The 7827-nt window shown below is 41.3% G+C and overlaps 1 pseudogene; it reads right to left on the bottom strand.

Annotated features, from left to right (window-relative positions):
• Positions 1 to 6755: 6755 nt before the first annotated feature.
• On the bottom strand, positions 6756 to 6871 carry LOC111731813 (annotated as a pseudogene).
• Between the last annotated feature and the right edge of the window lie 956 nt (positions 6872 to 7827).

The following is a 7827-nucleotide window of genomic DNA, read 5'->3' as shown; positions in this document are numbered from 1 at the left end:
TGTAAGTGATATATTTCTGTGGGTCACGAATATGAAGTGTTTTGCTCTGGGTTTTTCTCATGCTTCATTAGCTGCAAGCTGGGCTGATCTGCAGCCAGTACACACCAGAAGAGTCAGACCAGTTGTTTATGGCTAACGCCTGCTTGGATTGCTCTGTACATCTGGTTTGGATGGGTTGGTTGTTAAATATTTTGAATATCACTCTTAGTGGCGAGCAACAGAAACTGATTCAAATTAATTTAAGCAAAGGGAAATTCATTGGAGGGAACTGAGACCTCACAGAATTTTTTGGAGGCTGATGAACCGGGCTGGGGATTGGGGAGGACTAAGGCCAATCGGGAGGGCAATGGTGCAGGAGACTCCAGCATGCTTAGGACCTTATACTGGTCAGGAATGGACCCCACAAGGGGCAGTCTCTTTGGCTCTCTGATCATGAGTAAAACCCAGAGAGGAAGTGTCTGATTGCTGCAGGCTTTGCTTAACTGGATACAGCTTGAGTGGCAAAAGGCAAGGTCTGGATAAAAGAGAAGAAAGTTCTTAAAGGGGAATAGAAATGCTTTTGGGAAAGAAAAATGGATGCTGGTGGTCAAAGTCAACATGAATTCGAACATATTATCTTTTCGGATCTGGGGGGAAAAAAAACTTAGGTTCCTTGCAAATTACTGGAGTAATTGTGGGATGGGAAGAAAATGAGTTTTGTCATAAACAATAAAATTGGAAAATAATGGTAATAATTACCTTCTGGCCATTTATGAGAAAGAGGTGTCTTTTTCTTTCTCAGTGATTTTGTATCTCCTTATTTACATGATGGTACTAACTAAACTTGTGAATTTAATGGGAAGGATTATTGTAGCTGGAGAGAAAGGTTCTCATTTTGCTGCTATGTTCGATTTGAGCTTAACAAACAAAAACTCCCAAGAGATGTGGGATTTAATGAACAGGATATTTTACTTTGAGTCTCAGCTCTTTTACTGAGTGACGTGTGAGAAGACATTTTTGGCAAGATGTTTTCTAGGAAAGTTTTCTGTGGTCTGAGACCAAGATAAACTCCCTAGTATCTCTCCTGGGTCGATGGTTACCCAGAATGGTATTCTAAGGCAGATGAATCTGTAAAGGACTCCCCAATTCATAAGCACGCCTACCGATGCCTCAAAATGAAGCAGCTTTTAGGCAGTAGTCCCCAGTTTATCAGCCTTGTGGTAGAATATTTCAGTTGATTGTTCAGTATCAAGTACATCAAACCCCAGAAGTTGAACTGAATTTTGACTCAATACTTTTTATATTTGGAGTGCTGGCTTAAGTTTCCTAGAGGTGTAGCCTGCCGGCTCATTGGGGATGCTTTAGACATTATGGCTAGAGCAGGAGAAATGGCGTGCGTGACTTTAATCAAAGAGAGACACCAAGAGTCAGTAAAGCCGGAAATAGTTTTGAGAATGGATTTTTCTAGAGAAAAGGGATTTAATGGATCAACGGTTTTCCAACTTTTGACACAAACACATACACGTATATACACACACACATATATATACACACACATGCACACACACAAAATCTCAGTACACACACAAACACACACATGGTTCCTGAAACAATATTTATCCTATGTGTAAATATACCATGTATTTTTTATTCCATTCTTTTCTTTTTAAAATGCTGATCACAACTCTCTAGTGTTCGTTTTGCATAGACTCACAGTTTTAAAAACACTGATATAGATGGTCCAAGTTCAAAGCCAGCACCTTCTGCCCTATTTGCTGTTGGTGGAGTTGTCCACAGTGCTGATTTCTGCCCACTAAAATGACTTGATATATAAAACTTCCTGAGTTAGCTGCCAGAAGATGCATTTTATGCTCACTTTCTCCTCTTTCCTACTCTTAAAAATATTCTCTGGTTACAGGGCTGGATGTATCAAGGCAGAACTGTGTGCAACAAAAACAGCCCTTGCTAGCAGTCGGCCACTGTCCTGAGCACTTTGCATATATTATCTCTTTTAATCCTTGTAATAACCCCATTTGTAAGAGGTGGACAACATTTACATCTCCATTTTTAGATAAACAAGTGTATTCTCAAGGAGATTTTACAACTTACTCAAAATCATGCAGTTATGTAGACGTGAAGTTGAGATTTAAATCCAGAACTTTCTGAATTCAAATATTTTAAATAAAATTCCTCCTTAAGGTATGTAAGTGTAAGAGCTGACTAATTTAGACCAATTCCACAGCATAGTATTTACTTTTTCACAGAAGGTCCAAATCACAGCACTCACCCCGGGTCCCAGAGCTGTGGTGGATTGTCACAATACACAACTGTACACGAAGCTCAGTAAGGGGGATTGGCCAACACTGACAACCAAGTCTTGCTGAAGGCCAAAACCACATTCTTCTCTGAACCTCAAGCATCCTGCCATCTGGAGAAATGCTTCTCTTATGTTCTGAGGGATTTCTAAACACAGCAGGTCCTCCTACAGCAGGACACATCTTCCACATGCCTATATGCTAGCTTTGAGCAAGCATATAGAACACAGCCAAAGCCAAAGCGAATACAGCCAACTCAGGAGAGGAGTGAGAGAGCACCCATGTTCCAAGAGCACCTCTATTTGCAATCCACATAAATACACTCTCCAGCTCAAACCAGAGAGTTTAATTTATCTACGTAAATGGCTGATATTATACCAGTGCAAGCTTCCCCAAGGTCACCTGGGCATTGCGATATTTTGCAGTCCAGACATCTGACATGAATCAGATGGCTTCCTTCTTTTTTCGTAATAACGTGTTTACTTCTTCTCATTCTCTGTCTGACATTTATGGAGTACCTGGTCAGACGAGCAAAGAAAAATAAGACAAGGCTGATCTGCTATTGAAGCTGATGCAATCTCCTCCTTTTCACAACTGCCTGTAATGGGGCTTCGTGCATCGCCGGAGGCTTCACTCGTCTCTTTCTGTTCTTCTTTTTCTTTTTGCAAACTCGTCCCTACTTTCCCCAGAGATGAGTGTAAATTAATGTATGCCTTGGAGACCAGCACCTAGTGATGTTAGGACTTTAAGGAAGCCAGTTTTTCCCTGTGTAGAAATGATAGGCTCAGCTCCTCATCGTTTCTCAAGTTCTAATCAACCATGCTAATTAGAACCCCATAGACAAGCAATGACTCAGAAGAGGGTGGCTTCAAAGAGGTTAAGTGTAGAAAGCTATTCTGAACTCTATTTACATTGTGGGTTAATATTTCTTACCCTTCGTTCTTCATCAATAAGTATTGTTCTGCTCTCAGCCTGCATTCACTTACCTGCTAAACAGGATTCCAGAGAATACTTTGCCATCATCTTTATCATAGCTGATAAGTAGCACTTACATAATTTTGGTGTTTGATTAATTGATATTCCATAAGAGCAGGTATCGACATCTCTTTTGATCTCCTTTTGATTGCACGTGATAAGTGCTGAATATTTGTTTTTAAATTAATGAATTAGATGTTGAATAAAGCCCAGGTCCATCTAGACAAGGTTTCATTGTTCCTAGGTGGTATAAGAGAGAACATTCTCAAGAGAAAATACTTATAAAATGAGAACTCTGAGAGTCAGCAAACCTTTCTGGATTAGAGGCAAAGGTGACATCAGCCAGTGTCAACTACCATCTTTTCTGATAGTGCCTTTTGCTTGTTTTGAGATGTGATTACGGGGAGAAAGGCGATAAGAAAATTAAACTTAAGAGGGAGTCATGAAGTATTATAATGAGAGAAGTTTTGGGGGACATTTGAACAAAATGTGTCTTTTTGAGTTATGTGGAAGATGATAAAGCCTTTTCCCCATGATTGGGCAGACATCGATTATCAACAGCATCTTCTAGAATTCCACAATCTAGACAGACCTCTCTCTTTTCTGTACTGGCTCAGATGCCCAAGGTTCTTAGAATTTTAGAGCTGGAAAGAACTTTTAATATCATGGAATCCAAATGACCTTGTTTCATAAATGAGCCTTGGTCTAATTGAATTCTTTAATTTATTCATTAATTCAACCTCTGTATCTTAAAGATTTACTAGATGCCAGGCACTGAGCTTGTGTTAATACAGGGTCACAGTAGTAAACAAAACACTTTTTGAAAAAGCCCTCTTTGCTTTCATGTAGTTTACATTCTGATGGACCAGCATAGTGGGAAAAAGGAAAAGTGGATCAGGGGTAGGGGATCCTGAAGTAGGTCTAATAAGCAGCCTTGGGGCAGAAAGTCCTCATAGGTTCCTTGATATACCTGTGATCTGGTGGTCTCTGAAACCCAAGTTCATTGTTTCCACAGGCTTTCAGTGTCTATGTGCTTACACATTATGGTCAGCAGGGGGCAGTGTAGCCAATGTATTACTTGTGAGTGAGGGGTTGCCTGCTTTTCCCACGAGGGTCTAGGAAAGTTTATGTAGCCTACAACTGTGCCTATCTAGGCAGGTTCTGAGAATCTCTTTTCTCTAGGACCCTATTCTTCCCTCTCTCCTCTTGTCTTCTGTTCTATTCTGCTTCCTTGCATCCTCTGCTCTGCTTCATACCCCCAGGTCTCATCTTTTATTTTTGTAAAGCATGCTCACACCCACTACTTCCTTGGGTCCTCCCAAATATTCGATGAGAGAGACAGGGTCAGGTTAAATATTTACCATTTGCAAATGAAGAGACCGAGGCCTAGAGAGATCCCTTGTCCCCAGCCCCTGTTCTTTCCTCCAATATACTTATAGGACTTGAAAGCCAATAGCAGAGGCTTTTCTTGTTTATCATTCTGGGGAAGGCTATTATCCCACCAGGGCACCACGCACACACTTTGGAATTAGAGGCAAAGCTGCCAAAGCAATAAACTTGAGAAGGTGCTTGTTCAGGTGTGGGACTTTGGGATACTCTGGGTTTCACGAGGCCCTCCACTGGACAGTTGAAAAGTCAAAGGGCTGAACCCTTTGAATACACACCTGGGATGTCCATAGAGATGTAGATCGATCTTTGCAGTTTTTAAGAAAAGAAGCCACCAGAGCCCCTGGCTCAGGGCCTAGTTTGTTGGATCATCAGTGAAAGATAAGACTCCATTCATACGTGCAGAAGCATTGAACCATGAGCAAGTTTCTTCATTTCTTTAAGTTTCGGTTTCCTCTCATACTAAAGGAGATCATAACAGAGCAGTTGTGACAGTCCACTCATACTCTGCAGTCAACCAATATTACTATTGGTGTCCAAATAGATTTACTGTTTTCATAGTTACTCATTGCAGAAGATTGATTACATCGATGGCCCCAATAAACGACTCCCTGTACCCGCACCTTTTGCAAGGAGAATCTCTAGTTCCTGCCCTCTCTGATTCCAGGATGGCCTTGTGTCTTGCTCTGGCCAATAGAATGTAGCATCTGCTAGTTTCAAGCCTGGTCTTTCAGGGGCCTTGCCCTCTTCTGCAATCTCTTGCTTGCTTTTGAAACCATTCACTACAATATGAAAAAGGCCAGGCTAGCCTACTGGGAGGATACGAACCACACAGACCTCAGGTACATGAGTAAGTCAGGTGAAAACCCGAAAATCTGCTCAGCTCACCCATATAGACTCATGAGTAATGACAAGAGCCTATTGTTTAATGTTGCATAGTTTGGGGAGAGTTTAGTACATAGCAATAGGTAACTGACACACTACTTGAAGTTTTACATAGACTAATTCTAGGAAGGGAGTAACGCTAGATGAGACCATTTGGAAGGTTAGTAACTATATCACTGAATACTTAAGGCAGCATGGTAGTTTCAGAATCTCAAGTTCAGAGATAGTCCTGGTAGTTCAGAGTAAATACTGGGATAAAACAGACCTGATTCCAGATCTTTGCTCTGTTACTTTCTAAATGTGAACCTTTAGTCAATTTTCTGAACCTCTCTATAACTTAATTTCCTCTTCTGTAAAATGAGGATAATAATATTGGGAGGGTTATTGTGAGGATAAAATGGGATAATGTATGTAGAGTGTTTAGTAAGATGCCTGGCACATAGTGAGTGCTCAATAAATGCTAGGCATTCTTACTGATGATGATAAATTTAATCTCCAAGGTACATACAGCTATGAGGTTGCTGCAGGCCCACTTGCTAACCCAGGATAGGGTTTTGCAATTAATTCATCTAAAGCTTTGAAAAAAGAAGAATTAAAATTATATATATATTTTCTCTCCTTTCTTTAATTATAAAAGTAATATATACTGTATACTTTAATCCAAAATCTCTTCTAGTGCAAAATTCCTGATTCAAAGAAAATTTATACTATGAGTTATGACTTATAATTATGAATATCGAACGCTACTTCAGTACATCGAGGTGAACTGTATTTTCTTAGGCAGGAAATATGCACACGATGCTCAATTGTGAGACAGCGGCATAAATCTCTCTTTGTAACAACTTACCTCATATTTCATTGACCAAGGAAGCAGAATGATTATCCACGATATCTAAGGTGGAAAAAAATAGCTCTTGAGCAAGGTTTTAATTCAACAAGAGATCTCGCAAAGAAACCAGGTTTAGGTTTAATGTTCAGGACAAAACTTCCTTTAGCAAGCAATCTCCACTGGCTTTCAGTTGGCACTTACTGACATTTATTCCTAAAGGAGAAGGAAAATCGTGGGGGAGACAGGGAGTCAGAGTGGAACTTCTTTCCAGGCTAGAGAGGAATGCTGTGTGGACATCTTGTTTTTGAACAGAATTAGGCTGCATGAATTTGTTGACTCTGTCGGTTTATTTTTTGTTTGTTTGTTTGTTTATTATTTATTATTTATGCCTACAGCACCTGGTCTTCCCAGGTTGTCTCCCACTCAAGTACTAACCAGGCCCAACCCTGCTTAGCTTCCGAGATCAGACATTGGGCTTGTTCAGGGTGACATGGCCGTAGACCATGGACTGTGGCTCCACTTGGGTGTGAACCCAGGACCTTCTGCGTGTAAAGCAGACGTGCTAACTGCTACACTATGGAGCCATGTCCAACTCTCTCAGTTGATTTAATTTAAAAAATAACTTTAAAAAAACTTGACCCTTTCCCTAAACACTGGCTCTTGGCTTTTTTCTTTTGTTTTGTTTTGGTCATATTGCTGGAGTGTCTGAAATTCCTACCTATCTGTGGATACCCATGACACTGCACATACTGTGAAGGGGTTCGGCCCAAAGCACATCAAGGAGCTCCATCATCTTGTGTTAGAGGAAGTGGATAGTTCCCCAAACCCCATTACCTAGTGGGGGATCTTTTCAGTTCCTTCTCCTACAGATCAGATGGAGGCTTTTCATCCCTATGTAGGTCACTTCTGTGTTTTCTTCCACGGACCACAGTGAATGCATGTGACGTTATCGCAGAAACTCATCTGTGACTTATCTGGCAGAGATACTGACTCCCCAGTGGGCCACAGAGGGAATCCGTGATCACACTGATGTTTCTGTGCTAGGCCGCCGCCATGACTCCCACTCGGTGATCTTGAGGTTCCTGGGTCAGATCCCCCACCCCAGCCTAACTCCCCGAGGGCAGCAGTGTGGTCAAGGTGAGAGAGTGTGTGCTTCTCTTTGGGGTGGCAAACACTGGTGGGCACCCAGTGTCCAGCCGTGGGGCTGCACCAGATGTTTATGGTGAGTTCTCTCCAGATCCGTTGGTGTTTGAGCCTTATTGGTTGTTAAATATTATCACTATCACCCCAAGTTGCAAAGTTGCAAGTGACAGAAACCCAAAGTTTTTATGTACCTCTTCAAATCCAGAAGAGGAAGCATAGTCTCTTAGTCTCTCTCTCTCTCTCTCTCAATCTCTCTCTCTCTCTCTCTCTCTCTCTCTCTCTCTCTCTCTCTCTCACACACACACACACACACAC

Source organism: Pteropus vampyrus, unplaced genomic scaffold (genome assembly GCF_000151845.1).
Source record: "Pteropus vampyrus isolate Shadow unplaced genomic scaffold, Pvam_2.0 Scaffold399, whole genome shotgun sequence".
NCBI lineage: Eukaryota > Metazoa > Chordata > Mammalia > Chiroptera > Pteropodidae > Pteropus > Pteropus vampyrus.
Note: the sequence above shows the minus strand (reverse complement) of the source record. Positions and strands in the feature narration are given on the sequence as shown.